Here is a 20,930-nt window from a genome sequence, read left to right as displayed (position 1 = left end):
TTAACGAAATTTGTGTTAGGGTTCAAAATGAAATAAATAACAGGTGGATACAGGCCTAGCCGAACTTGAGGTAGAGTTGGACAAAATCAAGTGGCATGTTCTAGGATTGTCAGAAGTCCGTAGAGAGGGCGAGGGTACTCTGACACTAGAATCGGGTCACGTACTCTACTATCGAGAAGGTGAGCAGACATCCCAAGGCGGAGTGGGGTTTCTGATCAACAAAGTCCTCGCAAATAACATCGTGGAGATCAGTAGTGTGTCGACGAGGGTAGCATATGTTATACTCAAATTAAACCACAGGTATTCCCTCAAAATAGTGCAGGTCTATGCGCCCACGTCGACATACTCTGATGAAGAAGTAGAGGCCGTATACGAAGATATCGTGGAGGCTATGGATAAGACTACCAGATCCTACTTCACGGTTGTTATGGGGGACTTCAACGCAAAGGTGGGAGTACAAGAATGCAACGAATCGAGGATCGGACCTTATGGAGTTGGTGACAGGAACCACAGGGGGCAAATGCTGGTCAACTTTCTAGAAAGGAAGGGTATGTTCTTAATGAACTCATTTTTCAAGAAAAGTGCCCATAGGAAGTGGACTTGGCAGAGCCCCGATAACATGACCAAAAACGAGATTGACTTCATCATGACGGATCGTAGGGATATATTCAGAGATGTCTCCGTGATCAATAGATTTAATACTGGAAGTGATCACCGACTCGTAAGAGGCTCTCTGAATATAGACCTTCAGCTCCAGAGACGACGTTTGATGGGGTCAACTCTTCGCCCGAGACCACGCCAACCCATAGTTGCAACAGAAAAGTTCCAATTAGAACTTAGGAACCGATTCGAATTGCTGGAAACCACCGACGAGGTTGATCAGAAATATGGCGATCTTGTGGATGTCGTTCGGGAAGTGGGTGGTAAATTTTGCCGAAAAGAAGGCAAAACCTTTTCATCCAAGATCTCTAGCGAGACCCTGGATTTGATGCAGCAAAGACGGGAAATGTCCTCAACTTCGTCAGAGAGGCGGTCTCTAAACAAGCTCATTAAAAAGCGAATACGTTTCGATATGCGTGCTGCCAACACTCGCAATATAAAAGATGCGATTGAACGTAATAAGGGGGCTAAAGTATTCGCTAAGAGTCTTGGGAGGAGCCATTTAACGAAGTTGAGAACATCGGATGGCCGAACTGTTGCTTCGAAACCAGAGGTGTTAGCGGAGATCGAGCAGTTTTACGGGCAGCTTTTCTCTGCCCATGCTTCGAAACCTGCACCCACCCAAACCACGAACGACCAACGTGCAAGACTTGTGCGCCACTATACCGATGACCTCCCGGATATCGACGTAGGTGAGATTAGTATAGCCCTCGGACAGCTGAAGAATAATAAAGCCCCAGGTGATGACGGTATTACAGCGGAGCTCCTGCGCGCAGGAGGAAAGCCAATTCTTAACAAGCTTAAAGACCTCTTTAATACCGTCATCAAAACTGGCACAACACCGGAAAAATGGAGTAGAAGTGTCACCGTACTCTTTTTCAAAAAAGGAGATAAGAGTCTACTTAAGAACTACAGACCAATCTCACTTCTAAGCCATATTTACAAGCTGTTCTCGCGGGTTATTACGAATCGTCTCGCCCGAAGACTTGACGAATTTCAGCCTCCGGAGCAGGCTGGGTTTCGGAAAGGCTACAGTACCGTAGACCACATCCACACGTTACGGCAGATTATGCAGAAGACTCAGGAGTATAATCTGCCACTCTGTCTAGCGTTTGTGGACTACGAGAAAAGTAGGGTAAAATTGGGAGTTGTAGCTCACGTCTCTAGATAAAGCGCGGCGCGTCTAGCGGTGTAGCTGCACCGCGCCGCGCATCGTATAGACGTGAGCTACAACTTCCAATTTCACGATCGATGTTAAATATAATCAGTAACAAGAGAATGATCAGGTTGTCACAAACTCCTCGAAGATGATTCAATGGTGATATTATTCTTGGATAGCCTACTTATCACTATTGACATCTCATTTTAGCATTATTTGGATTTATATAAGTAATCGTTTATTTTAAATCGTTCAACAAATTACTTTTAATGTGTCAATTTCAGATAAATCCTAATGACTCAGCTTTATAAGGTTATTTATGAAAATCAGACGGTTTTAGTTACACATTAATCAGCTGATGGTATCAAGTCAACATACTTATTATTTATTCTTAATACGCGTGCGGAAACTTTAAGACCTTGATAATAAATGTTGGATTTCTTTGAGATCGTTGATATCAGAATACCATCGTATTCCTTATAGTTTAATATATGTACATGATGCAGCCCACACAAATTCCATTTTACAATAACAACGTCAACTAAATCATTAACTTTTAATATCATTTTTATTTGTTTATAATTATGATGATTACTTTGAGTTTTTGAAAAGGAATGACTTTCTTAGACCATGTACATGAATAAACTAAAGTCGTATTAATCAACAACTAATAAAAATATTGACTATACTTTGCTAGTCATACTTATATTACTAATCAACCCTTAACAAAAGGAAAGTAAATAAAAACTACTAGATATATATATATTTTTTTTTAGAAAATTTTATTATCGAGACACCATTTTCTTAAAACAAGCACGTTTTTTAATGCACATATTGAAGGATGGTATAAACAACTAAACACATCACTATTCGTTTCGTATTGTTCATACAAACTTAATAAGCTAGGGCAAGATTTATCTTCCAAATTATAAACACTATCGCAACCAAACATTTTCGATATCCACTGCACTTTTTCTACACCTTTAGCATAAACACGTTTATTATTTAAATAATTATTCATGTTTACATAATCTTTGTAGTTTAAGTATGAAATAAAACCTTCTTTCCAATGTATTCCTCTGTTTTTTTCTATCCAACAAACTTGTTTTCTTTCCGTTTTCGTTAAATTATAAAATGGGTATGGTGGCTTGATTAAATAAGTCTGGATATGGTTATTACACAATATAGCTATTTCTTTTACTATAAACTCATTGGAATCCGTCTTGAATCCTTGTACATCAATGATGACACTCATGACAACTTGCGAACAATATTACTTAAGGGTTTATATTCAAAGAGGCGATCGTTTATTATAAGACAATATGCTGATGTTTTATCCGGGATATCTTGCGAACTTTCAATTTCCAAACGTACGTCTACAGGTCCTGTCTTTAAATTCTCGTTTTGTCTTGAACAGTCAATTACAAACAGTGGTGCCTTTTCTTTAAATGTGATCAGATCAAACAACGGGTCAACAGGAAGATTATAATAAGACTGACGAAATTGAGTGTACATTTCGTATAATATACTGTATTTATTTTCATCAAATTTCAAATTAAGTGAATCGTATGGGTAATACTGTGAATTTAAAAACAGTGTTACATTTGTTAATTTGCAATGATCAAATATAGAACTATCATTAGTCTTACTGTTTTTCCTATTAGTTTGTAGACCAAAAATAACATATCGAGGCTTTTCAAGTTGAGAAGTAGTTTTAATTGACCACGAATGTTTTGTAGTTTTAGGAAGTAAAGGATATTCATATAAATCCCAATTTCTGAATGCTATTTGAATAGGTTTGTCTTTTTCTAAATACTTAAGTAGTGAGAGTCTTTCACGATCCGAAACTTTTATATGCGGCACACGCCACTGAATTGTTCGTACTTCTATATCTATATTATCATCCTTGTGAATTGTTACACTATTTAAATTACTATTACTTCTATTCAGAATAAGTTCATGTTTACAGTTTATAATAATTTTATTATAATCCTCAGCAAATCCCATTATTTTATTCAATGGTATAACAGCATTAAAATATCCCTCTGTCATTTTAAAACCATCCATTTGCCAACCCCACAATGCTGCGACTTTGCTATCCCCCTCATTCATCGATATGTATGATTTTAATGTTGTGGTTATTCCAGGGTTTCTTACGCGATCTATTTCAATACCGTTCATTTCATACCTTATGTCTTGAAATAGAAACATAACAGGGTTATTAGTAAAATTTACAGGTTTCTTTATTTCTTTCCCCGATTGATCTTTTCCAGTCACTGTGGCAAAGCCTTCAACATAAATTGAACTATTACATGGTAATATGTATATGTCTTGCTGATGTATTGGAATGCGAATTTCATCATTTTCTTTAAAGCTGTTATTGTATGGATTGTACGTGTGGATCTCATAACTTTCGATAGAATTATCGAATACTGGGGTGTTATTAATATTTAGAATATTCATACTTTGAATCCGAGTGATCGGAGAAAATCTTTGTTTCTTTTTGTTACAATATTACGATTTGCTTTAATACGTGTACGCGCTTTAGTAGCAGGCAAATGATTGATTCTTTTCACCTCATATCCAAGTGTTTTATTAAACACTATCATTTTGCTCTACGTAAATGAAGTCTCAGTTGGATATTTTCTTCTCTAAAATCAATATTGTTACCGTTTTCGTCAATGATTTTAACAGTTATGGATGATATATTACTCTTATTAACAGGAAGATAAATAATATTTTTTGGAATTTCTATATATCGATATCCTGGAGGAACGTTAGGAATAAATTCATGAATAATATGTGATGCAAACCCATTATTAAATGATCCGAATATAAGATCACATTCGATCCTGATGACAGACAAGGGAAGAATGTTAACTGGATTAACAGACTCATGCCATTTATTTGCTTCAAGTTTTACATTTGGGAAACCAAGTAAGCGTCCTAAACTGTTTTCTACGTCAAAATGTACAGTTTTGGAACAAAAAAGCGAGCATGTTAAAGTATTATTATTTGGTTTTATTTCAATTTCACAGTTGTCTAACTTACTCGCAAGATATTCTCTTATGTCATATAAATCATAAGTACCATATGGAATTTTTAAATATTTACATTCATCACCATATGCAAATATGTTATTGCTATGATTTATGTTTGGTATTGAGTTCAGAGCAGAAAAATATAATAAACCGCATTCATATTCACCATCGAGAATAAGAGGAGGTTGAAAAAATGATTCCAACACAGATTTGTGCCCGGTAATAGTGATTGTTACAGACATGATCGTAAACTAAATATTTACTGATTTCACTGAACTATTTATACATTTTATTTTGTGTATTCCAAAAACTTCTTAAAAACTTTATACATAGATGACCGCAGTTATAAGGATGACTACCTTGAAAATTTTTGTAATTATAACTCATACCAGTTCCTAAATATTGAATTAACTCTTTAGGTGGTTTTAAATTTCCATAGCTGTCAAAGTATTGAATTTCATTATTTACTTTTGCATAGGCTACCCAATGAGAGCCAGGATTATTGGAGCTATCCAAATTAACTATACCACATTCTTTTCGAAAAGGATGTTTTGGCATCTCATCTCTCATAAACACCCCTCGAAAGTAAGGAATGTCTTGCGAATGGTTGATGATGTCGATATTGGTGAGCGCTCGTTTGGGTAGCCTTTCTCTTAGTTTTTTTCATTTGAAATGTAAATTCCTAAACTACCTCTATGCGGTTTGATATGTAAACCTTTGCCTATATGGAGGGTTTCCATTTTTTCATGATGCCTCTTTAATTCTGTAAAACGTTTTTTAGCGTCTTTCAAATCATTTATAACTTTAGCGATTCCTGCAGCACCACCAGCTAAGCTACCCGCAGCAGATAATCCGGCAAAAATAGGTATCAAAGGAAGTACTCCACCAGTTTTTGGAATTGGTATAATTCGAGGAAGTTTTATTGACGAGTCTTTAGTCAATTCTTTAGCCGCTGCTATGGCTAATTCTATAGCCATTTTCTTACATTTGGGTTTCATTTTTTGCACATGCTTTTTTGCATGAGCAACAACATGTTTAAAGTGTTTTTTCAAACCAGTGCCTGAAGCGGATTTTTTTGGCGACACTGTTTTAGAATTGTTGGCTTTACTAGTCAGTCCCGACCCGGTATACAATTTAGCTATCATAGCTTTATTAACTAAATTTGCTGCTATCTTTTCTCCCAAAGTTGCATCAGATGCTAAAGCACGTTGCTTAGCCCTTTTCATCAATATTTTATCAGCCTTATGACGATCACTTAATGAAGTTGACAAGTCGTATGCAATATCGTGTTGTTTACAATATTCATCCAATTTATTTACACCTTGATCTCCCCGTGCAAGCCTTTTATACAATTTTGTACCAGCACCACAGTAATTATATCCAGGTAGATGAAGTTCAAATGGTAAATGATTTATAAACCAATTGAGAATACTGCTCTCTTTCATTACTTTTATTACAATGAATGTAAAATAACTATACTATCACTTAAATAACAATAAATAAATTGGGAACTGGTTAGTTATAAAATATTCGTTCTATCTATCCAACTATTTTCACTCGATGGAAATCCTAACCACTTTACAAATATCTTGTTTCCTTTTCTTTTTAAAACTTTTTCAATAAGATAGACATTAGGATTTTCTGTTTTTTGAAGTTCTTCTGCATAAAATGAGCCCAAAATTGGCTGATGTTTAGCATCTTCTATAAGGTAAGTAACAGGATTCGTTTTCTGTACTTTTTTAATACGGAATATTTCGGTGGACCAATTAGGAGTGTAACCTTTTTCAAAAACACCTTTATACTTACTAATCCGCACAAAATCTCCAACTTTTAAATTTCTCTTCTTAAGGATTTTTAACTGTTTTCCTACATTAAATCTTTGAAGTATAAGTTTCTTATTATTTTCATTAACTGCGTTAGGGGATAAACCGATCGTTCTATGTTTAGAGGTGTTATAATTTTCAACTATTTCTTCTAGCACACCTTTAGTCCAAGTGTAGTTTCCTTGGAAACTGAATTGTTTATACATTTTATTTTTTAAAGTTCTTATAAGTCTTTCAACTATAGAAGCTTTTTTAGTGGAATATGTAGAATAATGATTGATGTTAAACTTTTTGACTATCTTTTTAAAATTTTCGTTGTAAAACTCAGTTCCAAAATCTGTTTGAAGGTTTTTTGGAATACGTCCTTTCTTTAATATAGATTCAAACGCTTTAGAGACCTGATCTTTATTTTTAAACTTTAGTGGAAATGCCCAAGCATATTTTGAGAATGTATCAATTACAACTAAAATATATTTATAACCTGAATTTTGTTTCGAAAGAGATTTCATATCAATCAAGTCAGCTTGCCATAAATCGTCTATATCTCTCATGACAACATGTCGACGAGGGAAGTTTACTCTTGCATTTTTATGTATTTCATTTACGACGCTGTTTTTGCTCATGTTTTACTTTACTAGCCTCGGTGATTTCGATCAAATTACTTACTTTAATATTTATTTCTGTAATAAACTGATTAATTGATGATATTTTTTTTGAAAGATTCTCTGCCAAAACATCAACGTATTCTTTTGTAACACAATCGTTAGAATCTACCGGCTGCGCAAGATTTTTTACTCTTTTATGCTGAGCATCCAAATTATTGTTTGTACACTTCAAAGCGCATTCTAATAACACTCCTTTCATTCTTCGCATCTTATTAACATGATGTCCAAACTTATCAACTTTCATGTTCAACCTGCTTATCAATACTGAACACGCTCCATAAATGTGCTTTCTTTTATTCTTTTATTATACCCGCTTCTTTTAACTCTTCAATAATCGAAAGAATTTCATTATCATGATTAGTGTTGCCAGCGTCTCTGGACGCAATAATCAATCTTAATCTTTCAATTAACTCATTAGGATCATCCCAATAGATGAGATCAGTATCAGTTTTGTATTTCTTTAAAACTGGTAGCCTACCACCGTACTTTAATTTGTTTGTTTCACACATATCCTTTTCATAAAATAATGGTTTGATGATTTGAGAATATTTTTTTCCTTTGTCACCTTTAATTTGATTAGCAGAATTGTAATCCCTTTTATGAGCACTAGTACTAATTAAGATATCTTTATATGTGATTTTATCACTTTCAGTTACTTTATTCAAGTTTGGTTTATTTCTTAATAAAAGTTCTATTAAACCAGCAGTTAGTTCATAACTTTTATTATCAATAGTAATAAAAGTTAATTTGTTTGAAGACATATCATCTACAGTTGAAAATTTGACGGGGGTATTTCCTATCATCAATTTTTTGTTAATGCGACGTATACCAAATGGTATAGATACATTGCTTTGCTCGCCAAACAGATCATTGTCTGCCAGTGTTTCGGAAATGTTGACTTCATCATTTAGAAATTCCAAAGGTTCAGACATTTCCTCTTGTTTTTTCGGATTTTCTTCAAAGTTATTATCGTTGTGAGTAATTTCAATATCACCATCTTGTTTTGAGTTTATATTTGGAATTTCAGGCGATTGATTATTTTCAACACTTGCGTTGTTACAATTAGTTTCGTGATAAGATTTGTTTGTAGCATATTTATTTAGTGTAACAATTGCTTTCAAAGGATCAGACAGTGGTTTAAATATTTTTTTCCGCCTCAGTTCTAACTCTTCATCTTCATCACGTAATCTTTTTACTTTACTTTTAATAGCCTTTACTGATTTAATTAACTCTTTTTTCAAACTTGTTTCCATTTCTTTTTTTAATTATTTTACACAACCATTGAACTATGTAGTAAAAATTAAAATGAAACTAATTTTAAATTACAATCTGTTTAAATAATTTCATTCAAAATTTTACAAAAACGTCGAAAGATTTTCTATATCTACCGTTATTTAATTCACAATCTTTGTTAATTATTAAACATGTGTATGGATCTTTCCATATATCTGAACATAATTTTTTGAAGTCTGACCAAGTCATGTCAGAATTGACATGTTCGTTATAGATGTGTTTCAAATTTATATCATCTTGTTTAAAAATTATTAAAAAATTTACGTTATCTCGAATTAATTGTTTTGGTATCTTAGAATATGTTTGAGTCAAATAAAAACAGTCGATGTTCTTATGTCTACCCATTGAAAAATAATCTCGGATATTTACTTGGTTCTCGCAAGTAACATCATCAAAAATAAATACAGAATTTTTCAAGGCTTCAGTAGGAGGAATAACCTCTTTATCATCTTTGAAGGTAAAGAGCTTAACAGCTGGAACCATGCTTAAAACTTTATTCAAAAAACAATATTTTGGTTGAAATGTTGTTTTAGAATATAGGTAAACATTTTGAAACTTGAGACCATTTTGATGTAGTAATAAGCTTAACATTGTGTTTGTTTTGCCACAATTTGACGGTCCACATATTATACAGCGAATCGTATCGGGCAATAGCAAACTATGCCTTTTTTGGATTGATGACGCTTCTATATTTAAATTGTTAATTTCCAATGTTACTGGTTGTTTGATCAACTTCATTGTGTTTTCTGTTAAAAAAGATAAAATCCTGTTATAAAGTCTTCACATTATATTCTATATAATTTTATAACTAAAATGTAACATAATGTTAATAACCAATTTAAAGAAATGACACCATACACGTGTAAACTCGGAATGCGTTGCTGTGTCACTAAAGATTTGTTTTCACTTTGCTCAAATTACCCATTTGAGAATACAAGATTATATAAGATTTTACTATCGATGCATGTTCATTCCTGTTACAGCTCTCGGGAAAAACTTGGAATGTGATGCTGTGTCACTAAAGCATTATGTTTTCGTTTTGCTCAAATTACATCGTTTTAGATCGCAAGACAGTATTAGATTAATTATTATTTATTAAAGCTTCATTCCTGCTACAGCTCCCGAAGAAAACAGTAGCCGCGCTCATAATTTTATCATAATAAATATCGAGTATTTTACTTGGTAAGTTATTATAATTATTTTATAACAATGTGCTGACTTTTAATAAAGCATGTATTTTTTTTACCGTTATTTATTAATTATTTTTCTTTTTGTTTCAGAATTATGTCGACTCCTATCTTACCCAACGAAAATCTAACAAATCCTTTTTACTACGCACAAGATGTAAACGGGTTCGCGGAAACTGAATTTCAGAGACTTTGCGAGGATTTAGCTCAAAAACAAGCAGCAGAACCAGTTCAAGCATCTAGTAAGGAGATGAAAAAAAAGAAAAAATGCAGTTTATCACTATTGAAGCCTGTTTCACCCCCGACTTCTACATCAACATCCTATGTTATTCGCAAAGCAACTGGAAGACGGCTTCATTTAATAAAAATAAATATTTATGGACTAAATGGAGGAGAACAAGATGAAAATATAAATGGTGATACTCCTAGTGTTAGTGCACAGTATGTAGTCAAGGATAATTACGATGAAGTTATGGATGCTACAGAAAATTTGATAGGTAAAATAATGTCAAAAATTACTCACTCCATATAAATGTGAACTATTGTTGAAATGTAATTTGCTTATTTTTAAATATCATCATATTTTTTGTTTATAAAAATAGTGTTTTTTAGAGTAAGGAGCTGTAGCATGAATTCATTATTTATGAAATAAACGTAGTTAAAAGAATAAAATTGTTTTTTTTAATTTTAAACTATTAATTGAAAACATTATGATTGTACTAAGTACCTAATAATATTAACGTATTCCATGTAAATATTAGGTAGTACAATCAAGTTTTTTCAAATATTTCAAGGGTTCGATTCCCTTCAATGTAAAGGTTTTTTTTAATTTTGCTTAATGTTTGCTTACTGCATTTTCATTTCTTGACCAAGGTGATAAGGATATAATGTTGAAATTGAAGGTCTATATAAACAAACGTAAAGGTCAGTAAGCAAACATTATCACCTGCTATGATATCACTATAACTCAAGTTATTGATCTCGATAAATATAAAAATAAAAAACTAAAAGGTAAAATAATAAAATGACAGTGATGATGAGTAGTAAATATTTATTTCAATATTTGCATGCATACATGAACAATCAAAATTGCACAGTAATGAATAACATAAAATCTTGTACAAATTAACAACTAAAAAATTGTACTGTAGTGCCCCCACGGCAACGTTTTAAATTGCTTCTTTAAAATTTGTCTTTTATCATCTTCACTATTTAAAACTAACTTATTAATTTTTTGGGTATATACATTATGATTTTTAGATCTAATAACACACATATTCTTTCTGACTGATTGATTGTAGTATAACACATTTTTGTATTTATCTATATCCAACCTTTTGGTAACAGATGTTGTCACTCCTTTTGCCTTTTTAATAGACATTTTTTGTGATTCAATACAATACAATTTTGCTCGTAAGCCAACAAATTCAACAATAACATCTCCACCCATCTCATCTTTAAAAAACCCCGGAATTTTCATATTTGCTTGAGGGATATTGTAAACATTTTTATCGCTAAAATTGCTGGTATCGAAAAACTTAATATTCTTTTTCATGTCTGAATAAAAATCATCAGTATATATGCGATATAGTAAGCTATCAGTATCAGTATAACAAAGTTCAATATTTTCTTTATATAATGGTTTCATTATAGAATAGTGAAAGTTATATAAATGTGTTTTAGCTAACTCTAAAACAGTAAACCCCACATAAATTGGTCTATCCAAAATTAATTTCGTTTGTTCTAATTGGATTGCAACCAAATTATCTGTAAATATCGACAAACATTTAAAGTTAGGCGCACTTACATACTTTTCTGCTCCAATAATCCTGTTTGTCTTATTATTCTTATCTGTCCATGTATTAACAAGTTTTACATTTACTTGTTTTCTTTTATTTTCTATGGTTTTACCAAAAATAGCATTATTTTGTTTTTTGAAAAAGTCTTTTTCAAATTCAGACTCTGCTTTTTGCCTCAAAGAGGTATTCAATTCAATATATGGTTTCAAAAATTCTTTTTGTTCAAATGATAGAATTCTATGAATTTTTAACAATTTTAGACCGTTTTTAAGACATTCTTTTAAATGGATGTAGTGAATAACATAGGAACATTTGTCGTATAAATTTGCAATAAGCTTGGCATTTCTATGACCAAAAGGTGTGAATTTTTCAGCAGCAAATGGTAAATCTGAGTGAGCGTCATGTATTTCAGATGGATAACTAAGATCTACTTCAAGTATATAACCAATGTTACTATCAACAGTAATAGAATCAATTTCAAAAGTCTCAATTTGGTCTTTATTCAAAAATTTAAAATTACTTGTAGGAAGTTTCATCATCATTGCATAACCATACAGGTTCACACAGTCTAAATATACCAAAAAGCTACTTGATTTGTTGATATCATAGTCAGACATATATTTATTGTTAGCTTTAGCATACCTTAAAGAACACTGAGCTAGACCACCTCGTATACCTTTTTCAATCATTTGATACATCTCCACATCAGTTATAAGGTCTAATTTTACATTGGTATGCAAAAGCATTGCATCCCAACTTAAAGAAGGTGAAGAAACATAATAGCACGGATCTAAGCAATAGGTTGCTAAGCTAATTTTTCTGAATTTTTCAAAACTATCTGCTAGTAATAGAACATCACATTTTAAATATAAATCTGTATATTCGCCTAAATTTTTTATTTTAAAAGTTTTCCAAACTTTCAATGCATGTTTATAATCTTCTTCCGAAATAAGTTCTGAAGTAAGTTTATTAAAAAAATGTTTTCGTTTTGGTAACTCAGTTTCATCGTAACGTTTTAAAGAGTCTATATAATCATAGCAGTACACACCCTTTCTGCAAATCAAATCAAATAAATACTGATCACTGTAATACCTACGCAAGTTTACGAAGTCATCTTGATGTAAAGATCTAGCTAATTTATCTAAGCTACAACTGAGAAAATTAAAAGAATCGATGAATTTCAGCTGAGCAGCAGTTTTTGAATCAATTGATATAAATTTTGTGAAAGATATGTATTTTTCTTTATTTTTTGGAATAATATTTATACGACCATTAATACTCGCTAACTCTTTAATAAAAAGATGGCAATCGTAATTACTTAAATTATGAAATATAATAGGTATAAAAGGACATTTCTTTGCACTCAAGTTGCAAATGTTGTGAGCCGCGCCTCTATATTCCCCTGTAAAATGATCGTGATCTGCTACAATTTTATCTGTGGATGTAAATTTTTGTTTACATATACAGCAAACTTTTGCATTATGAAAACATTTCTTTTCAGTTTCAGTAAGTAGTTTCATGGGATTATTTTCTAACAAAATTGCATGTAATCGTTTGACATCATTTGAAATTGTTTCTACAAATTTTTGAGCACAGTTAGCTCCTATGTATGAAACCAGTTCATTAAGTTCAGGTTTAGATTCACAACAAATATAGTACGCGAAAGATGTGGCTTCATGAACCTGTATGGTTTCAGTATGCCCAGATTTACTTTTATCAGAATATTCTCTTAATAAACTTTCAAAATCACCATAAATCACAATTGGTATTCTTTGAGTTCTTTCATAATTATCAAAATATAATTTACTATTTTTCTCTGGAAGAACAGTTTTAATTCTAGCACAATTATGTTTGCATAATTTTTCTTCTGAATTGAAATAAATGAAGCACTCCTCACATAAAAAAATTTTAGACTTATTTTTAGTAAGTTGACTATGAACCAACCGTTCAAAGTTTCTTATCAAACAAAAATGTCTTTTATTGTTTTTAGTAATGTAAAGCAAATTAACATGAACAAGTTTACGCTTGCTGGTTTTGTACAGAGGTCCGTTAATATCACCATTTTTTTCTAAACTGTATATATTAACACTTATGTCAGAATTATTTTTTTCAAATAATGTGATATCCTCAAAAGATGGTGGAAACGACATACCATCTGTTTTTAAAACTTTTGAATAATGAGGATATGAAGATACTCTATTACAGTTTTTATCGGTGGGATACATATGTGCTAATATACTCCACAGAAAACACTTATCATCACTATTTTTAATATTTACACAAGATCTAGTTTTCAGAATTTTTATTGGTAGTGGAATATAGGAGCCTGTCCTTAAAGGATTATATTTATTAATGTTTACTTCTAAATTATTCAAAGAGTCAAAAGACCAGCCTGATTCTGAATGTTCAAACTCTGATAATTTGTTAAGCAGGCTTTTTACACACTCTAAATATATATTTTTTATGTTTGTGGATTGAAAAATTTGTACATATTTAGTATTAAACGACTTCAAAGATTTTTCATTATTTTTTGGCAAAGTAAAAGTCGCAAATAGTTCAAAATTTATTTTAAGAGCATTATGTTTCTCAAGACTTCTTTTTACTAAATTACATATCGTATTTACAACTTCAGATAAAAATTGCTCAGGTAACAAAAATTTTTTTGATGGACATACACGATAGCTTAGTATTCTGTTCTTAAAAGCAGTTCCAATTATTTGAACATTATCGAATTCTGTGCGAAGTAAACAATTAGACTTATGTATATAACTTTTCTTATGTGAAAAGTATTTTGGCACTGTTATATTACAAATATCACAAAAAGTCATTATGAGATTATACTAAGTAAGAGTACTTATTATTTGAAGTTAGTAAAATGCAGTTAAAATTTTCATGCTGGGTATAGTGTAGGTTTAACCCCTTTAAAATCTTCCTTAGCAGCAGCGACCAAGCGATTCGTTGCCTGCCAAATTTCTGAGTTGGTATCCATACATGACTTATAAGTAAAAAGGGCGTGACGCCATCGATTACCCGGGCTTATCTTTGATGCTTCAGCAGCGTTATAGATGCGGAGTTCTAAGTAATAATCGCCTTCCGTTATTAATTTCTCTGGTTTTCGCTGGGTAGAATACCCTGATGCTATTTTTTTGGTGATAAAATTTTTAAGTGGTTCAAGCTTTTGCACCACTTCTTCTTCGTACTGAAAAGACAAAAATAATATTTTTAGTTATTAAAAAATATTAACTCAGTTAATAAAATGTTTATTAATGAATAGGTTTCCATCAATAAATTCAACAACCCAGAGTTGAGTTGCGAAACCTCCCCTAAAGCTAACAATTTATTTGATCCAGCTCAAGAATCGAACTTGAGACCTTAGGCTCCATATTCAAACGTGCTAAGCTAATATTAACTAATAATTAAATAATTAAATATAATGATGTAAAAAAACCATTAATATCTTCTTAAAGGGTTTAGTTGATGCTTATATTCAGTCAGAATTCTAATATTTCTTGAAAACAATTGTAATAATATTATATTTACAGTAAAAATAAAGTGTAATAACTCACCTCAGACTCCCATGAAGGACGTGCAGCCTTGACAGGCTTTTTTTGAAGCGCTTTCTTACGCTTTACAGGTGGTTCCGGTTCAGATTCTGAATCTGACTGCCGCTTTTTCGATTTCTTCAATTTATTGAGTGATTTACTCTTTGAAGTTGAATTTGAAGTTATAGGTAATTCGTCATCCGAATTAAAAGGATTATTACTAAAGTTCGAAGCCCTGTTATAGAAAAAACATTTTTTTAATGTTGTTACATCATACTATTAACTAGTTCTGAAACAATTAAAGATTTTTTGGTGAAATGAAATTTAAACATGTATGTACTTAATATAACTTTTTAAAATACTATTAGGTAAGAAGTTAATATTAAAAAAAATATTATTTCTCTGTAGATGCAACAACTCTTTCATTAAAATATGTAAAAAATAAAAAAATACATACATACTGAAGCTAAACAACTGCTTTTTGAGTTTAAAAAATGATTTTTTAAGTGAATTAAGTAAACGTTTGCTCGTTGAAGTGCTCACAAAAGAAATGCGTAGTGAAAACAGTGCTTACAGAATTTAGGTTCTTCTAATAGTCAATCAATAAAGTCAAAAGTTCATAGTATTTGCATAGAATAATGACTCTTAAACATAAAAGTAATTAGAATGACATTCAAAGATCTCATTATTACACACATACATAAGATGCCGCATGCATGTTTAGGATTCCCTATTAGGAAGCAAACTGCAAATATGCAATCCTGCAATACGAGTCATTAGACACCGAAAAAGAATCACTTTTAGTTAACACATGATGTATCCCGACTATACCTACTTTGATATTATTTTTTAACACTCATGGCGTCTGTTCTGTATTTCTACATTAGATAAGTATGCATATTATGCACTATGTAGGTAATGTTTACAGCAATTGAAATAGTGTAATGCCAAAATACAATATAATATTTCATTAGTTACTTACCAAAAGCGGATCGATTAATAATAATTTTATAAAAATTATCGCCCATTTAGAGAATAAAAAGTACTTATACTTACTTATATGAAATATGATTTTATCGGCAAAAATAGTTAGGTAGAAAAGTGTTAATGTAAGTATTTTATGGAATAGTAGGTCTATCAACCGAACTCGATCTACTCTATGAGTCATGATAGCATAGTGATTAAGACGTCCGCTGCCTCCGGTTATAAGTCGGGCAGGGGTTCGATCCCGGGCATGCACCTCTGACTCGGACACTTGCTTTAGTGGTATACCATAACACTAGAATGAATGAATGAATTGGATGAACCTTAATACTACAACACTTGAATTTTAACCTTCTATTATAAGAGTGTGGTTAGTAATTATTATTGATACTTATATACCGACATACTTACCTGTTCCGGCATAGCATGCTTTCCATCCTAACTGACACACCACTTACCATGTTTTGAATACTTGAATAAATGAATGAATGAATGATTGAACGATCGTCTTTGAACCATTATACCGCAACACTTGAATTTTCGATAAGGGAGTGTGGTTACTAATTATACTTATATTAATAAACTGACAAACGTACCTGTTCCGGTTTAGTATGCTTCCATCTTAAACTGACACACCACTTACCATGAGTTGAATACTTGAATAAATGAATGAATGAATGATTGAATGATTGATCGATTGTCTTTGAACCTTTATACCGCAACACTTGAATGTTCGGTAAGGGAGTGTGGTCACTAATTATACTTATATTAATAAACTGACAAACGTACCTGTTCTGGTTTAGTATGCTTCCATCTTAAACTGACACACCACTTACCATGAGTTGAATACTTGAATAAATGAATAAATGAATGATTGAATAATTGAACGATCGTGTTTGAACCTTTATACCGCAACACTTGAATTTTTACTTTACGATAAAGGAGTGTGGTTACTAATTACTTATATTAATAAACTGACATACCTGTTCCGCTTTAACTTGCTCCCATCATAAACTGAACCTCCGCTTAACATAAATTTGAGATGAGTGCTACATTAATTGCATTAGGTAGGTTCTTGAGGGTTCCAGTACAAAATATAAATTATTCTAAATAATCTAATCGATGCTTAAGAATAGAATTTGTATAAAATATTCCAACTCAGTATCGTAAGTAGTTGCATCAGTTGAGAATGTGCTAAATCAACCATTGAATCATCTTTCTACATGAGTTAGTAACAATAACCTGATCATTCTCTTGTAACTGATATCTATTGTGAAAATATTGTGTGTTCTAGCTTAAGTCTTATAGATCCGGCGCGCGCTGGCGCGCCGCGTCATCTAGAGACTTGAGCTAGAACACACAATATTACCCTACTGAGAAAGCCTTCGATTCCATCGAGACCTGGGCTGTTCTGGATTCATTACAGCGATGCCAAGTCGACTGGCATTATATCCAAGTGTTGAGATGTTTGTATGACTCCGCCACCATGGCCGTCCAAGTTCAAGACCAACAAACGAATCCGATCCCTATACGGAGAGGTGTGAGGCAAGGAGATGTAATATCTCCCAAACTTTTCACCTGTGCTTTAGAAGACGTGTTTAAGGTATTGGACTGGAATGGTCGAGGCATAAACGTGAATGGCGAAAATATCTCACACTTGCGATTTGCGGATGACATAGTCATACTGGCTGAATCGCTGCAACACCTTGAGGAAATGCTGATCGAGCTTAGCTGTTCTTCCAGACGAGTAGGTCTTGAGATGAATATAGACAAAACGAAAGTCATGTTTAACGAACACGTTACCTCAAGACCCGTCACCGTCGGCAATGTCAGCATCGAAGTTGTTCAGGAATATAACTACCTCGGCCAGATTATAAAATTCGGTAGAAACAACTTCGACAAGGAGGCTGACAGAAGAATCCAGCTGGGCTGGGCAGCATTTTCAAAGCTACGTCAGGTCTTCGAATCGTCGATACCGCAAAGCCTTAAGACTAAGGTCTTTAATGAGTGTGTCCTACCTGTGATGACGTATGGAGCTGAAACGTGGACACTGACAGTTGGCCTCGTCCACAAACTAAAAGTCGCTCAGCGCGCTATGGAGCGAGCTATGTTGGGTATTACTCTCAGGGATAAAATCCGGAACGAGGAAATTCGCAGGAGAACAAAAGCGACCGACATAGCTCAAAGGATTAGCAAGCTGAAGTGGCAATGGGCAGGCCATGTCTGTCGCAGAACCGACGGCCGTTGGGGCAGACGTGTTCTGGAGTGGAGACCGCGTACCGGTAAGCGCAGTGTAGGACGACCTCCTGCCCGCTGGACCGATGACCTGAAGAAGGTGGCGGGGAGCGGGTGGATGAGGAAGGCGGAGGACCGTGTTTGGTGGCGCGCTCTTGGAAAGGCCTATGTCCAGCAGTGGACGCTTACAGGCTGATGGATGGATGGATGGATGGATACAGGTTGGATACACTAAACATTGTTATAATCTTTCGAAAGTTCGAATAAATCAGGACTTAATGTTTTATATTTATTTTCGAACTTTTCTTCTTTTCCCGCCACTCATGACTGAAATAATAGAGAAAGAACATGTGAGGGTCAAACCTTCGTTATTTTATAGTTTCTATGTGCAATGTCTCTAATACAGGTAGGAACGATCAGCAATTACTAAGAAGCTTAATCCTAAAGTGTGAGCCTCGATAGCTCAACGGATAAAGGAGTGGACTGCAATCCAAAAGGTCGCCGGTTCAAGCACTTGGCTAATATTCTTTACAAAAATACGAAGATCTGGCCCTCACGGGCTCTTAGTTCATAAAGTATTTGAGCGTGTTGTATAAAGTACGATAGATTATAAAGTACTATCTGACGCCCGCGACTTCGTCTGCGTGGATTTAGGATTTTCTAGATCCCGTGGGAACTCTTTGGTTTTCCGTGATAAAAAGTAGCTAATCCTAAGTGCTTATCCAGGATATTAACTATCTCCATTCCGGATTTCAGTCAAATCCGTTCAGTGGTTTTTGCGTGAAGGAGTAACAAACACACACACACACACACATACACACAAACTTTCGCCTTTATAATATTAGTGTGAAGTGTGATGCTTAAGTTTAATTGAATAAAAATAATTTGAATTTGAATTTGAATTTACATGCAATAGAGCACAATCGCAGAACTCCATTTTAGTAAACGTTTGGTAACCTTACTATGCCTTGTTGTTACCTTCGACGCTCGAAATCTATCAACGTGGCGAGATGTAAAATCTCATGCTAACCCTACCAATGTCCAAGTCAAATTATAAAAAAATCTATCTGACTGCAGGTCATTTGTATTCCGGGAATACTTTTCGCTGAGCAAAACGAGCGTGAAACGACGACAGTTTGCAGATTCAACGCAACGAGTCCTTTGATACATTTGCGAGGTTAAACTTGGCACTCTTCGATCCTACACATCCCCACAAACAAACAATTATAGTCTCAAAATCCTTTACCATAAAGATGAAATTTGTGTAAGAACTCAGTAAATCCGATACGAAATTTAGATATTTGCTTAATTTTTCATGTCGGGTTATGGCGAGCTGAATGGATAGCCGCATGCGATCGTAAATTTGAAATACGTGCCTTTGTACCCTATACTGCGTTTGAATAAAATAATTCAATGTAGACACATTATTATTGCATACCAATATTAAATAATGCGAAAGTATGACTGTCTGTGTGTTAATTACGTACCTTTTCATGACCAGTCAAGGTACAGATATAGCTTGCACCCCGTAGACAAACATATGCTAATAATTTATGATGCTGGAAAATCAGAGTCCCACGGAATTTCAAATAAAACCTAATACCTACTACGCGGACGAACTTGCGGGTATCATCTAGTAAGATAAAAATAAAGTCTAATTTCCAGTAACAATATAATAGGTATGAACTTTTTTTTTTCAAGATAAACATGCGCCTGACTATAATTCATGTCAGATGAAAATCAGTGATTTAAGTTCGGATGCAAAGATCAGTCCTAACCATGTTTTATGGCTATGTAATAAGCCGTGCTAGCCTAGTGGTTATGACGTCCGCTTCCTAGTTGGAAGGTCGCGGGTTCGATTCCTGGCACGCACCTCTACTTTTCCAAGTTATGTGCGTTTTAAGTAATTAAATATCACTTACTTTAACGGTGGAGGAACACATCGTGAGAAAACCTGCATGCCTGAGAAGTCTGCCAGAGGAGCGGACTATGGCTTAATCCTTTCTCATTCTGAGATAAGTTCTGTACTCAGTAGTGGGCCGGTGAGGGGTTGATCATGATGAAGTGTTGAAATGACTTCCTCTAAAAAATCACTAATGCTTTATACTTATACCTAATTAAATAGTTTCCTGTTTTCTTTTTTCAATGTCGAAGGCCTCATTTACACGAGAGGTTTTATAAAGTCCGTTAAAAAGCGTAGTAAGTTAAAAAAGTAAGTATCTGTTCATACGTAAAAAAGCGTTGGCATATGAACATATACTTGGGAATACATTCGTTCTGTTTGGACGCTTTTTAACGGACGTTATGTGTAAATGAGGCCTAGGATTACATTACAAATGTCACGTAGATTTGAGAAAACAAGCCAAATTACAACAGGGCTATAATATTGTCTCCCAAGGAATTATTGTTTGTATTCCTAATATAATTTCGTTGAGCAGAGCAAGTGTGACACGGCAGTTTGCAGATACGACACAACGAGTTTCCCGACACATTTGTGAGCTTTATTACTTGTCACATTCCTACCCAACGCATAAATTCAAAG

At 33.4% G+C, this 20,930-nt stretch overlaps 1 protein-coding gene and 2 long non-coding RNA genes across 4 annotated transcripts in view; 1 reads left to right on the top strand and 2 right to left on the bottom strand.

Annotated features, from left to right (window-relative positions):
* LOC123875184 overlaps positions 1–20,930 on the bottom strand; it is a 494,986-nt gene that overhangs the window by 254,307 nt on the left and 219,749 nt on the right. The window lies entirely within an intron of this gene.
* On the bottom strand, positions 1,269–17,543 carry LOC123875188. Its single transcript, XR_006798097.1, has 3 exons — positions 17,528–17,543; positions 17,152–17,154; positions 1,269–1,779 (listed from the first exon to the last, which is right to left on the bottom strand). It is a non-coding gene; the product is annotated as an uncharacterized LOC123875188 (long non-coding RNA).
* On the top strand, positions 8,173–20,693 carry LOC123875190. The gene is made up of 3 exons (XR_006798099.1): positions 8,173–8,183; positions 14,315–14,320; positions 20,602–20,693. It is a non-coding gene; the product is annotated as an uncharacterized LOC123875190 (long non-coding RNA).

This window comes from Maniola jurtina, chromosome 19, assembly GCF_905333055.1.
Source record: "Maniola jurtina chromosome 19, ilManJurt1.1, whole genome shotgun sequence".
NCBI classification, from domain to species: domain Eukaryota; kingdom Metazoa; phylum Arthropoda; class Insecta; order Lepidoptera; family Nymphalidae; genus Maniola; species Maniola jurtina.
Note: the sequence above shows the minus strand (reverse complement) of the source record. Positions and strands in the feature narration are given on the sequence as shown.